Source organism: Panthera onca, chromosome B4, assembly GCF_046562875.1.
Source record: "Panthera onca isolate mPanOnc1 chromosome B4, mPanOnc1 haplotype 2, whole genome shotgun sequence".
Lineage (NCBI taxonomy): Eukaryota > Metazoa > Chordata > Mammalia > Carnivora > Felidae > Panthera > Panthera onca.
In genome coordinates, this window is record NC_138345.1 from 86,535,830 (window position 1) to 86,562,456 (window position 26,627).

Consider the following 26,627-nt stretch of genomic DNA (forward strand, 5'->3'; position numbering starts at 1 on the left):
TGACAGCTTTGTAGTAGAGGCTAAAGTCTGGGATTGTGATGCCTCCTGCTTTGGTCTTCTTCTTCAAAATTACTTTGGCTATTCGGGGCCTTTTGTGGTTCCATATGAATTTTAGGATTGCTTGTTCTAGTTTCGAGAAGAATGCTGGTGCAATTTTGATTGGGATTGCATTGAATGTGTAGATAGCTTTGGGTAGTATTGACATTTTGACAATATTTATTCTTCCAATCCATGAGCAGGGAATGTCTTTCCATTTCTTTATATCTTCTTCAATTACCTGCATTAGCTTTCTATAGTTTTCAGCATACAGATCTTTTACATCTTTGGTTAGATTTATTCCTAGGTATTTTATGCTTCTTGGTGCAATTGTGAATGGGATCAGTTTCTTCATTTGTCTTTCTGTTGCTTCATTGTTAGTGTATAAGAATGCAACTGATTTCTGCACGTTGATTTTGTATCCTGCAACTTTGCTGAATTCATGTATCAGTTCTAGCAGACTTTTGGTGGAGTCTATCGGATTTTCCATGTATAATATCATGTCATCTGCAAAAAGCGAAAGCTTGACTTCATCTTTGCCAATTTTGATGCCTTTGATTTCCTTTTGTTGTCTGATTGCTGATGCTAGAACTTCCAGCACTATATTAAACAGCAGCGGTGACAGTGGGCATCCCTGTCGTGTTCCTGATCTCAGGGAAAAAGCTCTCAGTTTTTCCCCGTTGAGGATGATGTTAGCTGTGGGCTTTTCATAAATGGCCTTTATGATCTTTAAGTATGTTCCTTCTATCCCGACTTTCTCAAGGGTTTTTATTAAGAAAGGGTGCTGGATTTTGTCAAAGGCCTTTTCTGCATCGATTGACAGGATCATATGGTTCTTCTCTTTTTTTTTTGTTAATGTGATGTATCACGTTGATCGATTTGCGAATGTTGAACCAGCCCTGCATCCCAGGAATGAATCCCACTTGATCATGGTGAATAATTCTTTTTATATGCTGTTGAATTCGATTTGCTAGTATCTTATTAAGAATTTTTGCATCCATATTCATCAGGGATATTGGCCTGTAGTTCTCTTTTTTTACTGGGTCTCTGTCTGGTTTAGGAATCAAAGTAATACTGGCTTCATAGAATGAGTCTGGAAGTTTTCCTTCCCTTTCTATTTCTTGGAATAGCTTGAGAAGGATAGGTATTATCTCTGCTTTAAATGTCTGGTAGAACTCCCCTGGGAAGCCGTCTGGTCCTGGACTCTTATTTGTTGGGAGATTTTTGATAACCGATTCAATTTCTTCGCTGGTTATGGGTCTGTTCAAGCTTTCTATTTCCTCCTGATTGAGTTTTGGAAGAGTGTGGGTGTTTAGAAATTTGTCCATTTCTTCCAGGTTGTCCAATTTGCTGGCATATAATTTTTCATAGTATTCCCTGATAATTGTTTGTATCTCTGAGGGATTGGTTGTAATCATTCCATTTTCATTCATGATTTTATCTATTTGGGTCATCTCCCTTTTCTTTTTGAGAAGCCTGGCTAGAGGTTTGTCAATTTTGTTTATTTTTTCAAAAAACCAACTCTTGGTTTCGTTGATCTGCTCTACAGTTTTTTTAGATTCTATATTGTTTATTTCTGCTCTGATCTTTATTATTTCTCTTCTTCTGCTGGGTTTAGGCTGCCTTTGCTGTTCTGCTTCTATTTCCTTTAGGTGTGCTGTTAGGTTTTGTATTTGGGATTTTTCTTGTTTCTTGAGATAGGCCTGGATTGCAATGTATTTTCCTCTCAGGACTGCCTTCGCTGCATCCCAAAGCGTTTGGATTGTTGTATTTTCATTTTCGTTTGTTTCCATATATGTTTTAATTTCTTCTCTAATTGCCTGGTTGACCCACTCATTCGTTAGGAGGGTGTTCTTTAACCTCCATGCTTTTGGAGGTTTTCCAGACTTTTTCCTGTGGTTGATTTCAAGCTTCATAGCATTGTGGTCTGAAAGTATGCATGGTATAATTTCAATTCTTGTAAACTTATGAAGGGCTGTTTTGTGACCCAGTATATGATCTATCTTGGAGAATGTTCCATGTGCACTCGAGAAGAAAGTATATTCTGTTGCTTTGGGATGCAGAGTTCTAAATATATCTGTCAAGTCCATCTGATCCAATGTATCATTCAGGGCCCTTGTTTCTTTATTGACTGTGTGTCTAGATGATCTATCCATTTCTGTAAGTGGGGTGTTAAAGTCCCCTGCAATGACCACATTCTTATCAATAAGGTTGCTTATGTTTATGAGTAATTGTTTTATATATCTGGGGGCTCGGGTATTTGGCGCATAGACATTTATAATAGTTAGCTCTTCCTGGTGGATAGACCCTGTGATTATTATATAATGCCCTTCTTCATCTCTTGTTACAGCCTTTAATTTAAAGTCTAGTTTGTCTGATATAAGTATGGCTACTCCAGCTTTCTTTTGGCTTCCAGGAGCATGATAGATAGTTCTCCATCCCCTCACTCTCAATCTAAAGGTGTCCTCAGATCTAAAATGAGTCTCTTGTAGACAGCAAATAGATGGGTCTTGTTTTTTTATCCATTCTGATACCCTATGTCTTTTAGTTGGCGCATTTAATCCATTTACATTCAGTGTTATTATAGAAAGATATGGGTTTAGAGTCATTGTGATGTCTGTATGTTTTATGCTTGTAGTGATGTCTCTGGTACTTTGTCTCACAGGATCCCCCTTAGGATCTCTTGTAGGGCTGGTTTCGTGGTGACAAATTCCTTCAGTTTTTGTTTGTTTGGGAAGACCTTTATCTCTCCTTCTATTCTAAATGACAGACTTGCTGGATAAAGGATTCTCGGCTGCATATTTTTTCTGTTTAGCACACTGTAGATATCGTGCCAAGCCTTTCTGGCCTGCCAAGTTTCAAAGGAGAGATCAGTCACGAGTCTTATAGGTCTCCCTTTATATGTGAGGGCACGTTTATCCCTTGCTGCTTTCAGAATTTTCTCTTTATCCTTGTATTTTGCCAGTTTCACTATGATATGTCGTGCAGAAGATCGATTCAAGTTACGTCTGAAGGGAGTTCTCTGTGCCTCTTGGATTTCAATGCCTTTTTCCTTCCCCAGTTCAGGGAAGTTCTCAGCTATAATTTGTTCAAGTACCCCTTCAGCACCCTTCCCTCTCTCTTCCTCCTCTGGGATACCAATTATGCGTATATTATTTCTTTTTAGTGTATCACTTAGTTCTCTAATTTTCCCCTCATACTCCTGGATTTTTTTATCTCTCTTTCTTTCAGCTTCCTCTTTCTCCATAACTTTATCTTCTAGTTCACCTATTCTCTCCTCTGCCTCTTCAAGCCGAGCCATCGTGGATTCCATTTTGTTTTGCATTTCGTTTAAAGCGTTTTTCAACTCCTCGTGACTGTTCCTTAGTCCCTCGATCTTTGTGGCAAGAGATTCTCTGCTGTCCTGTATACTGTTTTCAAGCCCAGCGATTAATTTTATGACTATTATTCTAAATTCACTTTCTGTTATATTATTTAAATCCTTTTTGATCAGTTCATTAGCTGTTGTTATTTCCTGGAGATTCTTCTGAGGGGAATTCTTCCGTTTGGTCATTTTGGAGAGTCCCTGGCGTGGTGAGGACCTGCAGTGCACTTCCCCTGTGCTGTGGTGTATAACTGGAGTTAGTGGGCGGGGCCGCAGTCCGACCCGATGTCTGCCCCCAGCCCACTGCTGGGGCCACAGTCAGACTGGTGTGTGCCTTCTCTTCCCCTCTCCTAGGGGCGGGATTCACTGTGGGGTGGCGTGTCCCGTCTGGGCTACTTGCACACTGCCAGGCTTGTGTTGCTGGGGATCTGGCGTATTAGCTGGGGTGAGTAGGCAAGGTGCACGGGGGCTGGAGGGGCAGGCTTAGCTCGCTTCTCCTTAGGTGATCCACTTCAGGAGGAGCCCTGTGGCAGCGGGAGGGAGTCAGATCCGCTGCCGGAGGTTTGGCTCCGCAGAAGCACAGAGTTGGGTGTTTGCGCGGAGCGAGCAAGTTCCCTGGCAGGAACTGGTTCCCTTTGGGATTTTGGCTGGGGGATGGGCAGGGGAGATGGCGCTGGCGCCTTTGTTCCCCGCCAAGCTGAGCTCTGCCGTCCGGGGGCTCAGCAGCTCTCCCTCCCTTTGTCCTCCAGCCTTCCCGCTTTCCGAGCAGAGCTGTTCACTTATGACCTCCCAGACGCTAAGTCGCGCTTGCTGTCGGAACACAGTCTGTCCGGCCCCTCCGCTTTTGCCAGCCAGACTCGGGGGCTCTGCTTGGCCGGCGAGCCGCCCCTCCGCCCCGGCTCCCTCCCGCCAGTCCGTGGAGCGCGCACCGCCTCGCCGCCCTTCCTACCCTCTTCCGTGGGCCTCTCGTCTGCGCTTGACTCTGGAGACTCCCTTCTGCTAATCCTCTGGCGGTTTTCTGGGTTCTTTAGGCAGGTGTAGGTGGAATCTAAGTGATCGGCAGGATGCGCTGTGAGCCCCGCGTCCTCCTACGCCGCCATCTTCCGGAACCCCCAAAAGTAAAGCTCAGGAATCAAGTCTTTGCCCGTGGCTTCTTCAGTATAATATACTAACCAATTAAGTAGGCCTACTATTTATTACTATAACATTGTGGTGTGCCCAAGAGTAATAAATGATCTGTGTATAAGAAGGTTTAACAGAAGCATGTAAGCAGATGTTAAAGACTGCAAAATTATAAAAAATATACAATACACCTGCTGTGTACTTAATCTGAAAAATATATATCAACTTGAATTATTCTCTCCTATAAATTGCTTTATTTATTTTTAACTTGTGTTTGTCATATGGGAAGCTTGTTGGAGTGAACTGGATTGCAAGAAATTATTACTTGCCTCAGATGTGCCACAGGGAACGTAGTTTGCACTATATCTTTCTTCTGATGGTATATTGTGAGAAATTGATTCTCAAGTGTTTTCTGTGAATATTTATAGTTCAAGATAAAGTATAAGCTCTGGATGACAGAAACTGTGTTACATTTCTTTGGGGTTCCAGACATCCTTTGTATAGTATAGTTTGCTTTATGCCTTCATTTAGATAAAAATAGCACTACCATAGCACTACTGAGAAAATAACATGCCTACACCGATAATTCCTGAAGTAGAGATGCAAATGATAAATATATGGTGAATGAATAAGGCAAAGTGCACTATTCAGGCCCTGGGTACAAAGAGGTGAAGTACCCAGGCATGGTCTTTCTGTTTACTAAGTTATAGTATTTCAGAAGATAGCATTCAATAAATAATCAAAAAATAATTTTGATCAGAACTATGAATATAAAATGTAAAATACTTTGAGAGTCTACAATGAACAATAAGATAGACTGGGTGGATGTGACAAAAAATGGGCAAAAGATGTTGAGGGAGGCTTTTGGAGTAATTGTTTAAGTTGGGACATGAAAGGAATAAGAGGGAGTTCGCTGTCAAAGAGAGAATGGCATGATTATATGCCAGAGATCGCAGGGAACCCAAGCATAGGCCCTGAAGTAGGCCAGGACAGGCACATTTCGGGAATAGAGAGAAGGCCAGTGTGACTAAGGGGTAGTATATAAGGCAGTAGAGAGGGATGATGATGCTGGCAAAGCAATTGGGCTACGTGTGATGCACGACCTCACAAGCCATGCTAGGGAGTTTTAACTTTATGTTAAGAGAAAGAAGAAGCAATTAAAGAGGTTCGAATTGAGAAATAAGAAGATACAACTTATATGATTAGACGATCATTGTGCTATGGTGAGGAAGTACCTGATCTTTTAGGAAGTTGTTGCAATGTGTGGGAAAGGAAAGATAAATCCTGGAACTAAGATGTATTGTCAGTGGCGACAGAGTGATTTGGATGGATCTGAGATTCATTTCAGAGTAGGGAGTGACAAGACTTGGTAATTAACTGAATGTCTCCAGTGAAAGGAAGATGACAATCATGACTTCTGGGTTATTGGCACAAAGACCTGGGTTAATGGTGATGACATTGACTGCAAAAGAAGAAGATTGCAGAAGGAAAAAAAAAAGTGAAGATATCATGAATTCAACATCTAGTGGAGATTACAAGGTTGTAGCTTGATATACATTTAGAGTATAGAAGAAATTACTGAGATGTGAACAGTTAGTGTACACGTAACAATATATAAATGGCATGTTAATCCAAAGGAGTTAAAGCATTGCTTATTTAGACAACAGAGAATAGAATAAAGTACCTTGTATCAAGCTGAGATGGACCCCAAAAGTCACAGGAGAAGGCAACAAAAGCAAATAGGAAAGAAAATGAGAGAAATGGCAGATTATTATGATGATTATAATGCTATGAAAGCTGAGCGAAGAGAGGGTCAGAGTATTAGCTGACATTCTTTGTATGTTGTCATGAATGAAGTGCAGTAAGATGAGGACTAGAAAACAGCTACTGGATTAAGCAACATTGGTAGTGACTTTAGTAGTTTCAGTTTTGCAGAGTAGAGGGAATACCAATGACATGGTGAATTGTTGGGAGGCACAGAGCAAATATGCATAAACTATTTTTTAAGCATGTTAGCTGTGAAGAAAAACAGAAAGATGGAGGGAAACTACAGTTTTGTCTTATTTGATATTTCATGTGGGAGAGACTAGAGCATGCTGAAGGAAGAGAACTAATAGATAAGATGAGGTTCATGAATCATGAAAGACATTAAAATTAAGACTTAAGATGATGCGAGGGGATATAGGGGCGCCTGGGTGGCTCAGCTGGTTGAGCGTCTGACTTCAGCTCAGGTCATGATCTCATGGTTTATGAGTTCAAGCCCCACGTCAGGCTCTGTGCTGACAGCTCAGAGCCTGGAGCCTGCTTTGGAATCTGTGTCTCCCTCTCTCTCTCTGCCCCTCCCCCTCCCCCATTCTCTCTCTCCTCTCTCTCTCTCTTTCTCGCTTGCTCTCTCATTCTGTCGCTCTCTCTCTTTCCCCCCTCTCTCAAAAATAAACATTAAAAAATTTGAAAAAGATGATGGGAGGGAATGTAATATGGGAGACATGGAAGAATGTGTACACTATGGCAAATTAATGAATATAGAATGAGGACTTCATGAATAGGATTCATTATATTTAACATAAGACATGTGGAATGCATGATAAGATGCAACTTGTATAAAACTATGTGTAATGTTTAAAAAAATGAAAGGAAGAAGGTAGCAGAAAGGAAAAGTGAGGAGAGTGAGAAACAGAGATTGAAAGACAGGGAAGGAGAGAGGGAGGAAGGAAGATAGGAAGAAAAGAGGAAAGGGCTAATAACAGATCAAACTGAATCATTGTAAGAGATATCCAGCTTTTTCCTGACTGTGAGTGTCTTCTGGGAGAGTTGAAATCTAGGTTTTGTTTGTTTGTTTTTCGTTTTTGTTTTTGTTTTGTTTTGTTTTTGTTTTCATGTACCATCAAGAAAAACCATTAGTAATTTTCTTTCACATCTATTTGTAATGTCACCACCCCAGTTTTAACCGTGACCCTTCCTAAACCCAAATTTCCCATGAATAATTCTAAAAGAAAACTAGAATCCTCCTGCAGTGGATTGAGTTGCAACTCTCAAAATGGTATGTCCAATCCTAATGCCAGTTACCTACGAATGTGTCCTTAGAAATGGGGTCTCTGCAGATGTAACTAAATTATACATCTTGAGATGAGGTCATGCTAGATTTAAGATGAACCCTAATTCCATTGATAAGTGTCTTTATGAAAGAAATGTAAGAGAGATTTTGCACAAAAAGACACAGAGAAGACTTTGTGAAAACAGAGGGAGAGATTCAAGTTGTGTTGCTGCAAGCCAAGAAGTACCAAGGATTGTGGGCCACCACCAGAAGCTAGGAGAGAGAGACACCCAAAGATCCTCAGGGCCTCCAAAAAGAACTAGCCCTGTCAGACAGCTTGAATTGGAATTTCTAGCCTCCAGAATTATGAAAGAATTAACATATGTTGTGGGTTTTTTAAAAAACAACTTAATGTTTATTCTTGAGATGGAGCATGAGCAAGGGAGGGGCAGAGAGAGGGCAACAGTTTTTCAACAGACTTTCCTCACCATTAAGAAGTTAATTTTAGGGGCGCCTGGGTGGCTCAGTCGGTTAAGCATCCGACTTCAGCTCAGGTCACGATCTCGCAGTCCGTGAGTTCGAGCCCTGCATCAGGCTCTAGGCTGACGGCTCAGAGCCTGGAGCCTGCTTCTGATTCTGTGTCTCCCTCTCTCTCTGCCCCTCCCCCGTTCATGCTCTGTCTCTCTCTGTCCCAAAAATAAATAAAACGTTAAAAAAAATTAAAAAAAAAAAAAAAAAAAAAAGAAGTTAATTTTAAAAATCCATCCTCAAAAAAAAAAAAAGAAAAAGAAAAAGAAAAAACTAAATCCAGCCTTCATTGCAATTCTTTGACGACTGGCTATCTCCTCGTCTAAAATGTAAGATCCATAACAGCCCGATAGTTGCCTTTCTTGTTCATTCCTGTATCTCCTTCTTTCCCAGTAGTTCTTGGGACATTGTAGCACAAAGTATACATGTGTTGAATGAATAAATTATTATTTTTCTATTCTTGTTTGAGTGTTTAAATTTAAAATAAAGGATGTAGAGCAGACTTGCAAACTTTCCCAAAGCCGTGCACAAATCAGTTGACAAATGATGGAAATGTCACTTGTCAAGGGGCCTAAACACAACCTCTTACCAAACACCAGCCAAACAATAATCCATTCTGATCCAAAAGAAACTCCAAGAAGTCAAGTTAAAAAAAACCACTTGGGTCCTTGGAAGTCTGGAGGAGTGCACGCATACCAAAGGATAAGGCCTCTCAAGGGGGATTGAAGAGGAAAACTCCAAGCTGTTAGTACCTAACTGAGTGGGGCAGGGGGCAAAAGCATAAATACTTTGCACTGTTATAGCAGTCTGACACACACACATACACACACACACACACACACACACACACACTCACACTCACATATCCAGTGGTAAAAAGCAAAAAACTGGCTGGCTAAGGCTGCTTAAACACAGCCTTTGACCACTAAGTAGACTTTTTTTTTTTTAACTCAAGGTGACCTCTATATAACCAGGCTCAAAGATAACATTAAAAAAAATAATCTGAAGACAGATATTGGAAATTTTACAGTGCCAGGAAGTTGACTTCATAGAATTGGTTCCGCCTAATCACTAAACAAATAAATGACCAAACAAATAACAACAGCAACATTTATACCTTTGGGGAGAGGAGAAAGAAATCATAGTTTACTTCAAGATATTATCTGAAATCTCCGATTTTCACCAAAAATATATGAAACATACATAGAAATAACAAAGAGTGATCTGTGCAGGGAAAAAAAAATAGCGTTTGATAGAAACTGCTTTTGAAGGAACCTAGGCATTCATTGGACTTAGCATATAAAGACTTCAAGACAGTCATTATAAATATGTACAAAGAATTAAAGGAGACCATCTATAAAGAATTAAAAGAAGATATGACATCAAACATAGAGTATCAATAAAACATATAAATATTTTAAAAGCAAAGTGGAAAAGGCAAGCTATGAAAACTGAACTGAAAAGTTTGCTAGAGGGGCTAAGTAGTAGACTCGAATTGGTAGAAGAAAAACATCACTGAACTTTAAGATAGATCAAGAAAGATTGTCTAATCCTCAAAAACAGACAGAAAAATGAGACTCAGGGAAATACGAGATGTTGTTAGCCACACGAGCATGCATATAATATGAATGCCATAAGGAAAGAAAGGGACAGACAAAAAAAAAATTCACGGAAATGATGGCTAACTTTTGCCAAATTTGCTGAAAAGCATTAATGTAAACATCCAAGAAGCTCAACAGCCTCTAAATAGGATAAACACAAATTTTTTTTCTCCCTAAGATCAGGAGCCAAGGAGGTATGTCTCAACTCTCACCACTTCTTTCAACGTTTTTAGTGTACAACTTACAATTCAATAACAAAAAAAAAAAAAAAAAAAAAAAAAAAAAAAGAAAATCCACCTAAAATTAAAACAGGCAAAGATTTGGGGGCGCCTGAGTGGCTCAGTCAATTAAGTATCTGACTTTTAATTTCAGCTCAGGTCATGATCTCACAGTTCCTAAGTTAGAGTCCCTCCTAGGGCTCTGTGCTGCCAGTGCAGAGCCTGCTTGGGATTCTCTCTCTCCCTTTCCCTGTGCCCCTCCCCTGCCCATGCTCGCTCTCTCTTTTTCTCTGTCTTTCAATAAATAAACTTAAAAAATAAAAATAATAAAACAGGCAAAGATTTTAAATAGAAATTTCCTTAAAGAAGATAGGCAAATAACCAGTGAGCACCTAATATGATGCTGAATCATTACCATTAGAGACTAAATCAAGCTGTCATGAAATACCCACTAGGATGGATACAGTCAAAATGAGAGGTAATGACAAATGTTTGGGTGGATGTGGAGAAATTGGAACCCTTACACATTGCTGTTGAGGATGTAATATAGTGAAACTGTTCCAGAGAACAATCTGGCAGTTCTTCAAGTGTGAAACAATTTCCATAAGACCTCGCAATCCTACTTCTAGCTATATGTCCAAGAGAAATACACACACACAAACTTGTACATGTATAAAATGTCTACTAACTGTTAAGTGGATAATTGAAATATGACATGTTGATATAATTTAACATTATTCAGCAATAAAAAGGATAAAAGTACTAATACATGGCATAATATGGATGATCTTTAAAAACATTATGCTAAGTGAAAGAAGCCAGTAATAAATGATCGCATGTTGTAATGTTTTCCCATTTATACGAAATATCCGGAATAGGCAAATTTGTAGAGACTGAAAGTAGATTAGTGGTTTCCTAGGGCTAAGGGTGGAGGGAAGGAGAATGACTGTTAATGGGTACAGGGTTGCTTACTGGGGTGATGGAAATGTCCTAAATGTGTAGGGGTAGATGCACAACTCTGTGAATGCACTAAAATTAAAACAAATGTGACTAATGAAACCTCATATAAGAATTAAATATGAGTAATCAGAGGATGTAGAAGGCCTTTCCAAACGAGGAAATATTAAGGAACATAATTAAAGTATTTAACTAGTAAAGCATTATAATTTCTGTATAGCACAGAAAAGCCAAAAAGCAATAGTCAGGTTAGGTTTAAAATAACAGAGAGACGGAATTAGTTGGCCTTAATTCACAAATGAAATAGTTATGACCTAACACTTACCTTTGACTGTAACTGATGAAGAATATTAAAGTTCCAAAAAATGTAGTTGTCATATATAAAACATGACTCTTCTTCATATGAGTATAATTTGGTTTATTTTTTATAATTAAATTTAAGCAAAGTAATGTTTCCTATAGATATCAATATCCCACTATGGAAATACAGGCATCTTGATTTAACATGTAAGTTAAATGCAATAGTTTCTTCATTTAAGTCAATTTAGCATTTTACAAAAAAAGAGTTTGCATCAGCTTCACAAGAAGAGGTACACTGAAACAAGAGAACAGCCTTCCTCCAGAGTCTTAGAGCAATTTGAAACATACTTTCTAATGGAAGGATGTAAAGTGAAAGGGAGGTGCCCGCGGGGACAGAAGACTGTGACAACTCGACTCTAATTTAAGATGAGTTTGAAGATCAAATCATCAGAAAAATTAGAAATGTAAACAGAAAAGCGTAAATGGTCCAAATGATTATAATTTTCCCCAAGAATAAATGTGCTTTCAGAAATATTAATGCTTACATGTACAAATTTCCTTGAAAATGTGATTCCAATATTTCTAGTGATAGGCTCCAGTCTAATGGGTCTGGCCAATTTTCTCTAGTAGCTAGTTGCATAAAACTTAGTAAAGTCTTCAATGTGGTAACACACCTTGCTAGTTTTTGTGAAAATAGAAAGTGCTTCTGTTTAATGAAAGTTTACACTGTGTTTATCCTACAGTACACTATGTGTTTACTTTGTATATGAGAAAATTTTTAAAATTTATTCTTTAATGAACTCTTACTTAATTTCCTTCCATCTGGATTTGCCTGTTTATCCTTTCAACCTTCTATTTTTAGAAGATGGTATGTCATAAAGTTAGTCACACATGTAACAATACTCATATTCATATTGCTTAGAAAATAGGATATTCCAGACAGAGGATTCATTATTCACCCATTCACTATTGTACCTAAAACCCTAAGGTTATTTTAATTTATTTATTACTGTGAACCCCTTATATACATCACATTCTGTATTTCTTTATTATCATCACTAAAAACAGACACCATGTTTTAGTAACAGAACACATCAATGTCTAGAGCAGGGTTGAACAATCTATAAAATTATGAACCTGGTTTTCATTTAGTTTCTGTTTACAATTCTGTTGTGAAGGCTAAACACAGTCTGTTAGCCTAAGAACCTTTGCCTTGATAAAACAACAGAGTACTAGTTAGAAAAGAAGACACATATCCTGAAATGAATTGTGGAGCCAGCAAAAAAACCCAGGAGATTAAAAAAAAAAAAAAATCAAACATTTATTAAGCCATTATTCCTAAGAATATAACCTCATTATTTTAAGTTTTGTATATTGTAAACCCATTTTATAAATGGTATTTGTAAGAGAATGCAGTAATTGGCTATGGTGTAGAGAACATAGGAAGAATGAGAAACAAAACCGCAAAACTCACTATATAATGTACACGAGTGGAATATCTATGCAGTTCTCACCCTCATGGATTTGCTTTCCTCAAGCACATCACATCGGATCAGAGCCACAGGACTATAATGAACTAGCTGTGCTGCCTGAAGTTATGGGTAGACCTGGAGTAACAAGGTTAGCCTTGAAATCTTACAACTTACGCTGAAACTAGCACAACTCTGCCAAACCCTAGGCAGTATGTTGCGGTCCGGGGAGATTTGCAGGACTCTGGGGAGACAGGCTCAAAAGGTGACTAGATTAAGTTTTCTGCTAGATGCCAGAATTTGAGTTGAGAGTCAGAATTATTTTGACTTAACGGATTTTTTTAAATGCAATATTCCTATGTCCCTAAATTTATGGATGGAATGCCTTGCTCGTCCAAACTTTTTATTGGGCTGGACAAGAATGATTAATTAATTGTGGAACTATGCCTCAATTGAAACTTCATTCTGAGATCTTTGGAAACTCCACATGTCTGGAAGAGCATGAAACACACGGAGCCCATCACAAAAATAAACAAAGACACCAAAGACCAAGCAAACCAACAGAGTTATGACAAAATTGTGAAGAGTTTGTGTCTTACCATATATTCCGATGCTGGTATTTTCTTCATTGTGTGAGGCCGTTCCAAACATTACAGGAAATGTAAGTTCCCCTCTGTCCCCCATCTTGCCATAACATGCCAGTAGCTCTGAAATTCTTAACCCCATCTCAGTTACTGGTGCCATCAAGCAAGCACCTTCACATTTACTAAGCCCATAGGGTGAATGGGGTTTATAAAGCCAGATTAAGAACATCTTTATCTTCCCCATGTTGTAGAAGGCAGAAACGCAACTCTGTATACCACATATTCTTTACAGAAATGCTTGTTTTATAAAACTGGATTTGGACTTCACTGAGCCTGCAAAGTGTGGTTTGCTCTTGTGGAGACAAGTCTTTTGGTTTGAGCCATTTCTCACAGGAGATGAGAACCTAAATGTATAAGGGCCTCTCTACATGAAAGATCTATTAAACAGAACCTAGAAACTTCTGATTCAAAATATATCATTAGAACACATGATCCAGACTCCCTGGCCCAATACCACTGATCTGATGACATAAATATAAAACTAAGATAATAATAATATCATTATTAGCATTACATCATTACGTCAAGAGGCTCCAGTCTAATTGCTCTGGCAAAATCCAAAGTGTCCAATCCAAAATGAAGAAAAAGAACAAAATCAAACTAAAGTAGCTAAAAAGGAATTAATAGAGTAAAAGCTTTTACTTAATTCATTTTGAAACATATATTCTGATCTCAGCTACACTGCAGAGAATTGAAAAACTTTTGCTTCAACTTGGGTTAATTAAAGACCCTGAAGCTCTCTGAAACCAGATAAGAAGCAACCAAATCTGGTTTCAAAAATTAGAGAAAATAGTTTTTGCATGCTTCTGTTGATGGAGTAGAGGTCAGAACCAGGAAGAACAGGGTGCAACCATTCTGATACAGAATTGGAGGTGAATGTGAAAGACAATGCCCCCCCAAAACAACTGGTTAAGACTTCAATCATGGCAGGGCTGAGTGAGCACGGAAATCAAGCAGCTAGGAACCTTTGGAGTATTAAAACAAATTATGGCCTCACTTATACTTATTAGCCAATTATAAAAAGACTTGGAGTGGGAGATATTAAAGTAAATTAAATAAATACATTGTGCCTCAGAGAGGATTAGGTCAAACATTGGATGAGATGGAACCTTCGGTTGGGACCCAAATAGAAGGAACTGGCGATACAGATTCAGAGCAAATGATGGCCAAGGAGGAAAAGGAAGTTGAAAAATATAGTGTTTATTTGTCAACCTAGAATATTTGTCCATTTAATAGGTAGCTTACCTATAATATAATACATTTAATCAACAGATGAAAATTTTATTAACATGTCTGAAAATTTTAAGTCATCTCTGGAGATAATTTTTATTGCATGTAGTCATGGCCTCTGAGAGTGTAATTAAAGTACAGATATGCAACATAGAATAAAACAGTCAATAAACATACTCAGTGAGTTCAATTTTATTAATGTACTGAAATAGACACATGCACACACACAGGAAAGGCTCATTTTAACAGATATATAAAGTGTGGGAAATTTTTATATTGTACCAGACCAAAGTTGAAAAGTCATTTTCTAGTTTTTGTTGCAAGTTAAATATCTTTATCTTATATTCTCTAGATGTAATCTCACTTTAAAATCTATTTTTAAATGAGTAAAAAGAAGTACAAGTACCCTTCTGTTCTAGAAAACCCTTAAAATCTTTTTTTTTTTTTTAATATATGAAATTTACTGTCAAATTGGTTTCCATACAACACCCAGTGCTCATCCCAAAAGGTGCCCTCCTCAATACCCATCACCCACCCTGCCCTCCCTCCCACCCTGCCCTCCCTCCCACCCCCCATCAACCCTCAGTTTGTTCTCAGTTTTTAACAGTCTCTTATGCTTTGGCTCTCTCCCACTCTAACCTCTTTTTTTTTTTTTTTTTCCTTCCCCTCCCCCATGGGTTTCTGTTACGTTTCTCAGGATCCACATAAGAGTGAAACCATATGGTATCTGTCTTTCTCTGTATGGCTTATTTCACTTAGCATCACACTCTCCAGTTCCATCCACGTTGCTACAAAAGGCCATATTTCATTTTTTCTCATTGCCACGTAGTATTCCATTGTGTATATAAACCACAATTTCTTTATCCATTCATCAGTTGATGGACATTTAGGCTCTTTCCATAATTTGGCTATTGTTGAGAGTGCTGCTATAAACATTGGGGTACAGGTGCCCCTATGCATCAGTACTCCTGTATCCCTTGGATAAATTCCTAGCAGTGCTATTGCTGGGTCATAGGGTAGGTCTATTTTTAATTTTCTGAGGAACCTCCACACTGCTTTCCAGAGCGGCTGCACCAATTTGCATTCCCACCAACAGTGCAAGAGGGTTCCTGTTTCTCCACATCCTCTCCAGCATCTATAGTCTCCTGATTTCTTCATTTTGGCCACTCTGACTGGCGTGAGGTGGTATCTGAGTGTGGTTTTGATTTGTATTTCCCTGATAAGGAGCGACGTTGAACATCTTTTCATGTGCCTGTTGGCCATCCGGATGTCTTCTTTAGAGAAGTGTCTATTCATGTTTTCTGCCCATTTCTTCACTGGGTTATTTGTTTTTCGGGTGTGGAGTTTGATGAGCTCTTTTTAGATTTTGGATACTAGCCCTTTGTCCGATGTGTCATTTGCAAATATCTTTTCCCATTCCGTTGGTTGCCTTTTAGTTTTGTTGGTTGTTTCCTTTGCTGTGCAGAAGCTTTTTATCTTCATAAGGTCCCAGTAATTCACTTTTGCTTTTAATTCCCTTGCCTTTGGGGATGTGCTGAGTAAGAGATTGCTACGGCTGAGGTCAGAGAGGTCTTTTCCTGCTTTCTCCTCTAAGGTTTTGATGGTTTCCTGTCTCACATTCAGGTCCTTTATCCATTTTGAGTTTATTTTTGTGAATGGTGTGAGAAAGTGGTCTAGTTTCAACCTTCTGCATGTTGCTGTCCAGTTCTCCCAGTACCATTTGTTAAAGAGACTGTCTTTTTTCCATTGGATGTTCTTTCCTGCTTTGTCAAAGATGAGTTGGCCATACGTTTGTGGGTCTAGTTCTGGGGTTTCTATTCTATTCCATTGGTCTATGTGTCTGTTTTTATGCCAATACCATGCTGTCTTGATGATGACAGCTTTGTAGTAGAGGCTAAAGTCTGGGATTGTGATGCCTCCTGCTTTGGTCTTCTTCTTCAAAATTACTTTGGCTATTCGGGGCCTTTTGTGGTTCCATATGAATTTTAGGATTGCTTGTTCTAGTTTCGAGAAGAATGCTGGTGCAATTTTGATTGGGATTGCATTGAATGTGTAGATAGCTTTGGGTAGTATTGACATTTTGACAATATTTATTCTTCCAATCCATGAGCAGGGAATGTCTTTCCATTTCTTTATATCTTCTTCAATTACCTGCATTAGCTTTCTATAGTTTTCAGCATACAGATCTTTTACATCTTTGGTTAGATTTATTCCTAGGTATTTTATGCTTCTTGGTGCAATTGTGAATGGGATCAGTTTCTTCATTTGTCTTTCTGTTGCTTCATTGTTAGTGTATAAGAATGCAACTGATTTCTGCACGTTGATTTTGTATCCTGCAACTTTGCTGAATTCATGTATCAGTTCTAGCAGACTTTTGGTGGAGTCTATCGGATTTTCCATGTATAATATCATGTCATCTGCAAAAAGCGAAAGCTTGACTTCATCTTTGCCAATTTTGATGCCTTTGATTTCCTTTTGTTGTCTGATTGCTGATGCTAGAACTTCCAGCACTATATTAAACAGCAGCGGTGACAGTGGGCATCCCTGTCGTGTTCCTGATCTCAGGGAAAAAGCTCTCAGTTTTTCCCCGTTGAGGATGATGTTAGCTGTGGGCTTTTCATAAATGGCCTTTATGATCTTTAAGTATGTTCCTTCTATCCCGACTTTCTCAAGGGTTTTTATTAAGAAAGGGTGCTGGATTTTGTCAAAGGCCTTTTCTGCATCGATTGACAGGATCATATGGTTCTTCTCTTTTTTTTTTGTTAATGTGATGTATCACGTTGATCGATTTGCGAATGTTGAACCAGCCCTGCATCCCAGGAATGAATCCCACTTGATCATGGTGAATAATTCTTTTTATATGCTGTTGAATTCGATTTGCTAGTATCTTATTAAGAATTTTTGCATCCATATTCATCAGGGATATTGGCCTGTAGTTCTCTTTTTTTACTGGGTCTCTGTCTGGTTTAGGAATCAAAGTAATACTGGCTTCATAGAATGAGTCTGGAAGTTTTCCTTCCCTTTCTATTTCTTGGAATAGCTTGAGAAGGATAGGTATTATCTCTGCTTTAAATGTCTGGTAGAACTCCCCTGGGAAGCCGTCTGGTCCTGGACTCTTATTTGTTGGGAGATTTTTGATAACCGATTCAATTTCTTCGCTGGTTATGGGTCTGTTCAAGCTTTCTATTTCCTCCTGATTGAGTTTTGGAAGAGTGTGGGTGTTTAGAAATTTGTCCATTTCTTCCAGGTTGTCCAATTTGCTGGCATATAATTTTTCATAGTATTCCCTGATAATTGTTTGTATCTCTGAGGGATTGGTTGTAATCATTCCATTTTCATTCATGATTTTATCTATTTGGGTCATCTCCCTTTTCTTTTTGAGAAGCCTGGCTAGAGGTTTGTCAATTTTGTTTATTTTTTCAAAAAACCAACTCTTGGTTTCGTTGATCTGCTCTACAGTTTTTTTAGATTCTATATTGTTTATTTCTGCTCTGATCTTTATTATTTCTCTTCTTCTGCTGGGTTTAGGCTGCCTTTGCTGTTCTGCTTCTATTTCCTTTAGGTGTGCTGTTAGGTTTTGTATTTGGGATTTTTCTTGTTTCTTGAGATAGGCCTGGATTGCAATGTATTTTCCTCTCAGGACTGCCTTCGCTGCATCCCAAAGCGTTTGGATTGTTGTATTTTCATTTTCGTTTGTTTCCATATATGTTTTAATTTCTTCTCTAATTGCCTGGTTGACCCACTCATTCGTTAGGAGGGTGTTCTTTAACCTCCATGCTTTTGGAGGTTTTCCAGACTTTTTCCTGTGGTTGATTTCAAGCTTCATAGCATTGTGGTCTGAAAGTATGCATGGTATAATTTCAATTCTTGTAAACTTATGAAGGGCTGTTTTGTGACCCAGTATATGATCTATCTTGGAGAATGTTCCATGTGCACTCGAGAAGAAAGTATATTCTGTTGCTTTGGGATGCAGAGTTCTAAATATATCTGTCAAGTCCATCTGATCCAATGTATCATTCAGGGCCCTTGTTTCTTTATTGACTGTGTGTCTAGATGATCTATCCATTTCTGTAAGTGGGGTGTTAAAGTCCCCTGCAATGACCACATTCTTATCAATAAGGTTGCTTATGTTTATGAGTAATTGTTTTATATATCTGGGGGCTCGGGTATTTGGCGCATAGACATTTATAATAGTTAGCTCTTCCTGGTGGATAGACCCTGTGATTATTATATAATGCCCTTCTTCATCTCTTGTTACAGCCTTTAATTTAAAGTCTAGTTTGTCTGATATAAGTATGGCTACTCCAGCTTTCTTTTGGCTTCCAGGAGCATGATAGATAGTTCTCCATCCCCTCACTCTCAATCTAAAGGTGTCCTCAGATCTAAAATGAGTCTCTTGTAGACAGCAAATAGATGGGTCTTGTTTTTTTATCCATTCTGATACCCTATGTCTTTTAGTTGGCGCATTTAATCCATTTACATTCAGTGTTATTATAGAAAGATATGGGTTTAGAGTCATTGTGATGTCTGTATGTTTTATGCTTGTAGTGATGTCTCTGGTACTTTGTCTCACAGGATCCCCCTTAGGATCTCTTGTAGGGCTGGTTTCGTGGTGACAAATTCCTTCAGTTTTTGTTTGTTTGGGAAGACCTTTATCTCTCCTTCTATTCTAAATGACAGACTTGCTGGATAAAGGATTCTCGGCTGCATATTTTTTCTGTTTAGCACACTGTAGATATCGTGCCAAGCCTTTCTGGCCTGCCAAGTTTCAAAGGAGAGATCAGTCACGAGTCTTATAGGTCTCCCTTTATATGTGAGGGCACGTTTATCCCTTGCTGCTTTCAGAATTTTCTCTTTATCCTTGTATTTTGCCAGTTTCACTATGATATGTCGTGCAGAAGATCGATTCAAGTTACGTCTGAAGGGAGTTCTCTGTGCCTCTTGGATTTCAATGCCTTTTTCCTTCCCCAGTTCAGGGAAGTTCTCAGCTATAATTTGTTCAAGTACCCCTTCAGCACCCTTCCCTCTCTCTTCCTCCTCTGGGATACCAATTATGCGTATATTATTTCTTTTTAGTGTATCACTTAGTTCTCTAATTTTCCCCTCATACTCCTGGATTTTTTTATCTCTCTTTCTTTCAGCTTCCTCTTTCTCCATAACTTTATCTTCTAGTTCACCTATTCTCTCCTCTGCCTCTTCAAGCCGAGCCATCGTGGATTCCATTTTGTTTTGCATTTCGTTTAAAGCGTTTTTCAACTCCTCGTGACTGTTCCTTAGTCCCTCGATCTTTGTGGCAAGAGATTCTCTGCTGTCCTGTATACTGTTTTCAAGCCCAGCGATTAATTTTATGACTATTATTCTAAATTCACTTTCTGTTATATTATTTAAATCCTTTTTGATCAGTTCATTAGCTGTTGTTATTTCCTGGAGATTCTTCTGAGGGGAATTCTTCCGTTTGGTCATTTTGGAGAGTCCCTGGCGTGGTGAGGACCTGCAGTGCACTTCCCCTGTGCTGTGGTGTATAACTGGAGTTAGTGGGCGGGGCCGCAGTCCGACCCGATGTCTGCCCCCAGCCCACTGCTGGGGCCACAGTCAGACTGGTGTGTGCCTTCTCTTCCCCTCTCCTAGGGGCGGGATTCACTGTGGGGTGGCGTGTCCCGTCTGGGCTACTTGCACACTGCCAGGCTTGTGTTGCTGGGGATCTGGCGTATTAGCTGGGGTGAGTAGGCAAGGTGCACGGGGGCTGGAGGGGCAGGCTTAGCTCGCTTCTCCTTAGGTGATCCACTTCAGGAGGAGCCCTGTGGCAGCGGGAGGGAGTCAGATCCGCTGCCGGAGGTTTGGCTCCGCAGAAGCACAGAGTTGGGTGTTTGCGCGGAGCGAGCAAGTTCCCTGGCAGGAACTGGTTCCCTTTGGGATTTTGGCTGGGGGATGGGCAGGGGAGATGGCGCTGGCGCCTTTGTTCCCCGCCAAGCTGAGCTCTGCCGTCCGGGGGCTCAGCAGCTCTCCCTCCCTTTGTCCTCCAGCCTTCCCGCTTTCCGAGCAGAGCTGTTCACTTATGACCTCCCAGACGCTAAGTCGCGCTTGCTGTCGGAACACAGTCTGTCCGGCCCCTCCGCTTTTGCCAGCCAGACTCGGGGGCTCTGCTTGGCCGGCGAGCCGCCCCTCCGCCCCGGCTCCCTCCCGCCAGTCCGTGGAGCGCGCACCGCCTCGCCGCCCTTCCTACCCTCTTCCGTGGGCCTCTCGTCTGCGCTTGACTCTGGAGACTCCCTTCTGCTAATCCTCTGGCGGTTTTCTGGGTTCTTTAGGCAGGTGTAGGTGGAATCTAAGTGATCGGCAGGATGCGCTGTGAGCCCCGCGTCCTCCTACGCCGCCATCTTCCGGAACCCCTCTTATTTTTTAAATGTATACTCAGTGACTGCTATTATTTTGCCTGAAAAATGGGCATGATTTAGTGTATCAAGTCTAATCAAAGATTATCTCAAGAAATATGTATTATGGATTGCTAAACTGCCTAAAGGTAATCCTATGCTTGATTTATGTGTCTGTTATTTTTTAATGTTTTTTTAAATTTATTTTTGAGAGAGAGAGAGTGCTCAGGGGAAGGGTGTAGAGAGAGGGAGACAAAGAATCCGAAGCAGGCTCCAGGTTCTGAGTTGTCAGCATGGAGCCTGACACGGGGCTCTAACCCACAAACCATGAGATCATGAGCTGAGCCAAAGTCAGACGCTTAACGTACTGAGTCACCCAGGAACCCCTATGTATCTATTATTTTATCTAAGACATCAGAATATTCAGGGGCAATCAACATTTTGTAAGGAAAAAAAAAATCAGTTACCCAAATATATCTCAGAAAGACTGCACTTCCACCTCAAATAGAACATGGGTACTTTTAAAGCTTAAGTGGTAAAAGCACTTCATAAAATCCCATGAAAACACACAATTTCTTTAAGATCATGTGTCCACATTTTCATTGAATATACACAAATACGAAGAGCTACTCTCTCTTCGGTTAGTAGTAATACCGTTAATGAATATTAAATTATCTGTATGATTCATCTGAAGACATGTTGAAATCTTGTATTTGGTAATCTATTCCGTTTTCCCTCTCATAATGGAACTTCAGTAGAACACAATGTACTAAAATCCAGTTGTACAGGAAGAAAATGGGAAAAAGTTTTCCAGCAGCAGCATATGTAAGGTAAAAGAAAAAAATCACCTTTTGGATTTTAGGCAGCAGTCAACTTGGTGATTAGACATGGTGATATATTCTTCTCCAAGCAGCTAATATGGCCATATACTACATTAAGAGAATTACCATTTTTAGAACGGGGAGGTTTAGACGAATCCATTTTATTTATTTTGCCCTCATATGTGAACAGTTTGAATGCATATCCATATTGTTTAGCAAACCAGGAGGTAAGTACATGTTTACATTCTGATGGTATGGCCTTTTGGTCATGTTCTAGGGAAGGATTCATGTAATGGGCTATAGCTGTTCACCTGCAATTTCACCTGCAAAAACAACTAGATTTTACTTCTTCAAGGGCATAGAATATATAGCACTTATGTTTTTTGTGCTTTAATAGTCTAATACAATTCAATACATAGTGTGTATTGAGTAAATGTTTACTGAAATATAATTAATTCATTTAAAATATGAAGCAATGAATATTAATTATTATAAAATCCAAAATGTCATATTCATAGCCATGTTTTTCATCCTAATAAGTTTGCATATTAAATTATTTCTACTTAATCTTGCAGATGTGTTTCCTTGAAGGACTCACTGCAGGGAAGTGAGGCTCAGGATTAAATGATATAACATCTACTATGAGTGGACATTAGGTGACTGCACTTCTCAAAGTTCTTTCAGGTCACAGACATATCTCCATTTCCTTAGACACTGAAGTTTGCCTTTGAAGACATTCAGGCTTACTTCTGGAAAAAAAAATAGGGACTTCCTACAGGCAGCAACACAATCCACAGTTGGATTTAACAAAAGGGAAACAGGACTTCAGTTTATATCTAATGTATGCTAAATACCACAGCAGGTAACTAATTCTTCTAACATTTCTGTAGAGGTAAATATCACTACTCCTATTTTTTAGTAGACAAGGAAGAGTATTTCAAAATAATTCAAAAGAATGAGGTGCTGGAGGGGTTGTGGGAGGGGGGATGGGCTAAATGGGTAAGGGGCATTAAGGAATATACTCCTGAAATCATTGTTTCCCTATATACTAACTAATTTGGATGTAAATTTTAAAAAATAAAAAAATAAAATTAAAAAAAAGAAATTAAAATGTCAAAGAAAAAAAAAAGAATGAGTTACTTATTTCAAAGACAATAAGTAACTCGCTACCTTACACACTTGGGAAGTGAGAGAGCTAGAAAACAAAATATTATGTATCTGTTTCACTCAAACTTTCCCAGAAGTCTTTCAGGTAGTCCACCAGAAGAGGTCAATACCCAGACAGTATGGAGCATAGATTACTTTTCCCAAAATAGAGGGTCAGTTACACACTGGGTCTCAAACTACACCATCCCCAGGCTTTCCATCAGGGTCAAGAAAAGACGTAGGCACTGTATCTCAGAACCTCTTCCCCACTAAGATTACTTGGCTGTGCAAAAGTTCTTTGTTTTGTTTTAGTTTGAAGTAGTTCCATTTGTTTCTTTTTGCTTTTGTTACCTTTGCTTTTGGAATTGGATTCAATTTTGGAATTGGTGCTAAGACCAATGTTAAGGAGCTTACCACCTATGTTTTCTTCTAGGAGTTTCAGGTTTCACATTCAAGTCTTTAATCCATTTTGACTTAATTTTTGTGTATGGTATAAGAGAGGGGTCCAGTTTCACTCTTTGGCATGTGGCTGTTGAATTTTCCCAACACCATTTATTGAAGAGACTGTCCTTTCCCCATTGTATATCTTGGCTCCTTTGTCATAAATGAATTGACCATATATGTGAGGGTTTATTTTGGGGCTCTCTATTCTGTTCCATTGGTCTGTGTCTGTTTTTATGCCAGTACCATACTGTTCTGATTACTATAGTTTTGTAGTATAGTTTGAAATCAGAGAATACAGTATCTCTAGCTTTGTTTTTCTTTGTCAATGCGTATTTACAGGAGCCCTCTCAACCTCAGATTGCTTTGGCTATTCAGGGTCTTTTATGGTTATATGCAAATTTTAAGATCTTGTTTGTTCAAGTTCTATGAAAAATGCTGTTGGAATTTTGATAGGGATTGTAGTGAATCTGTGGATTGTTTGGATAGTATGGACATTTGAACAATATTAATTCTTCCAATCCATGAACACAAAATATCTTTCCATTTATTTGTGTCTTCTTTTGTTTATTTCAGCGTCTGATAGTTTTCACTGTACATATCTTTCACCTTCTTGGTTACATTTATTCCTAGGGATTTGATTCTCTTTACAATGGAATTGTAAGTGGGGCTGTTTTCTTAATTTCTTTTTTTTTTTTTTGATAGTTCATTATCAATGTCTGGAAATATAACAGATTAATGTATATTGATTTTGTAAACTGCAACTTTACTGAATTCATTTATTAGCTCCAGCAATTTTTGGTGGAGTCCTTACGCATCTGCAAATAGTGACAGTTTTACTTCTTCCTTTCCAATCTGTATTCCTTTTATTTCTTTTTCTTGACTGATTGATGTTTTCAGAACTTCCAATACTATGTTGAATAAAAGTGGCAAGAGTGCACATTCTTACCTTGTTCCTTATCTTAGAGAAAAAGCTTTGAGCTTTTCACCATTGGGTATCATGTTAGCAGGGGGTTTGTCATATGATATTGAATTACATTCCCTTTGTTGAGAGTTTTGTATCATAAATGGATGTTGAGTTTTGTCAAATGCCTTTTCTGTGTCTATTGAAATGATCATAATATTTTTTCTTTTATTTTCTTAACGCAGTGTATCATGTAGATTGATTTATAGATTTTTGAACCATTCTTATATCTCTGGAATAAATTCCACTTGATCATGGTGTACAATCCTTTTAATGTTGAATTTGTTGAGGATTTTTGCATCTATGTTCATCAGGGATATTAGCCTGCAATTTTATTTTCTTGTGGTATCCTTGTCAGGTTTTGTTATAATGGTAATGATGGTCTCATAAAATAAGACCTCTTCAATTTTTTGGAAGAATTTGAGAAGGATAGGTATTAAATATTTGCATGTTTTGTAGAATTCACCAGTGAAGCTGTCTGGTCTTGGGTTTTTAGTTTTGGAGGGATTTGATGATTGATTCAGTTTCTTTACTAATAATCGGTTTATTCAGTTTATCTATTTCTTCCTGATTCAGACTTGGAAGATTGTATGTTCCTAGGAATTTATCCATTTCTTCTATGTTGTCCCTTTTGTTGGCATTTAGTTGTTCATAATAGTCTCTTATAACTTTGTATTTCTGTGGTACCAGTTATAACTTCTTTAATTTATGAATTTATTTGAGACTTCTCTTTTTATTGTGTGTGTCTAGCTAGTGGTCAATTTTGTTTACCTTTCCAAAGAACCAGCTCTCGGTTTCATTATTCTTTTCTATTGGTGTTTTTTTTTTTTTTTTTGTCTCTATTTCACTTATTTCTGCTCTCATCTTTATTATTTCCTTCCTTCTACTAACTTTAGGCCTTATTTATCCTTCTTTTTCTAGTTTATTTAAGCATAAAGTTATATTGTTTCTTTGAGATTTTTCTTGTTTCTTGAGGTAAGACTGTATTGCTATGAATTTGTCTCCTAGAACTACTATTGCTCTATCCCATAGAGATGCTATATTTCCATTTTCATTTGTCTCATGGTATATATTTAATTTCCCCTTTGATTTCTTTGTTGACCCATTGGTTGTTCAGTAGAATGTTGTTTAATCTCTACATATTTGTGATTTCCTAGTTTTCTTCTTATAATTGATTTTCTAGTTTCATACGATTGTGGCTGAAGAAGATGCTTGATTTGATTTCAGTCTTCTTAAATTCATTGAGATTTGTTTGTGGCCTAACATGTGATCTCTCTTGGAGAATGTTCCAGGTGCACTTGAGAAGAATGTATATTCTGCTGTTTTAGATGAAATGTTCTGTTGTGTTTTTAAGTCCATCTGGTTTAATGTGTTTGCTGAAGACTGATGTTTCCTTATTGATTTTTGTCTAGATGATCTATTCATTGATGTAAGTGGGATATAAAAGTACCCTACTATTGTTTTATTGCTGTCAGTTTCTCCCTTTAGATGTATTAATGTTTACTTTGTATAAGGAGATGCTCCTATATTGGTTGCATAAATGTTTACAAATGTGATATCCTCTTGTTGGATTGACCTCTTCATCATTATGCAATGCCCTTTTTTGTCTTTTATTAGTCTTTGCTTTAAAGTCTTTTCTTGCCTGGGGTGCCTGGGTGGCTCAGTTGGTTGAGCACCTGACTTCAGCGCAGGTCATGATCTCATGGTCTGTGAGTTCAAACCCTGCGTCGGGCTCTGTGCTGACAGCTCAGAGCCTACAGCCTCCTTCAGATTCTGTGTCTCCTCTCTCTGCCCCCAACCCTCTACTCTGTCTCTGTCTCTGTCTCTCTTTCTCTCTCTCAAAAATAAATAAACATTAAAAAAATTTAAAGTCTTCTATGCCTGACATAAGTATGGCTACACCAGTTTTCATTTTCGTTTGTATGGAATATCTTTTTCTATCCCTTAGACTTTCAGACTGTGTATGTGTGTGTGTGTGTGTGTGTGTGTGTGTGTGTGTGTATCTTGTAGGCAACATATAGATGACTCTTGTTTTTTATCCATTCAGATACTCTGTGACTTTTGACCAGAACATTTAAACCATTTACATTTAAAGTAATTATTGATAAGTATGTACTTAGCCATTTTGTTAATTGTTTCCTTGCTGTTTTTGTTGTTCTTCTCTGCTCCTTTCTTCTTCTCTTGCTCTCTTGTCTTGTGGTTTGATGCTTTTCTTTAATGTTACATTTAGATTTCTTTCTCATCTTTTGTGTATCTACTGTAGGTTTTTGCCTTCTGGTTACCATGAGGTTCAGCCGATACACACACACACACACACACACACACACACACACACACGGTAACTTAAATTTGAATGAATTCTAGAAACTTTACATTTTTGCCCC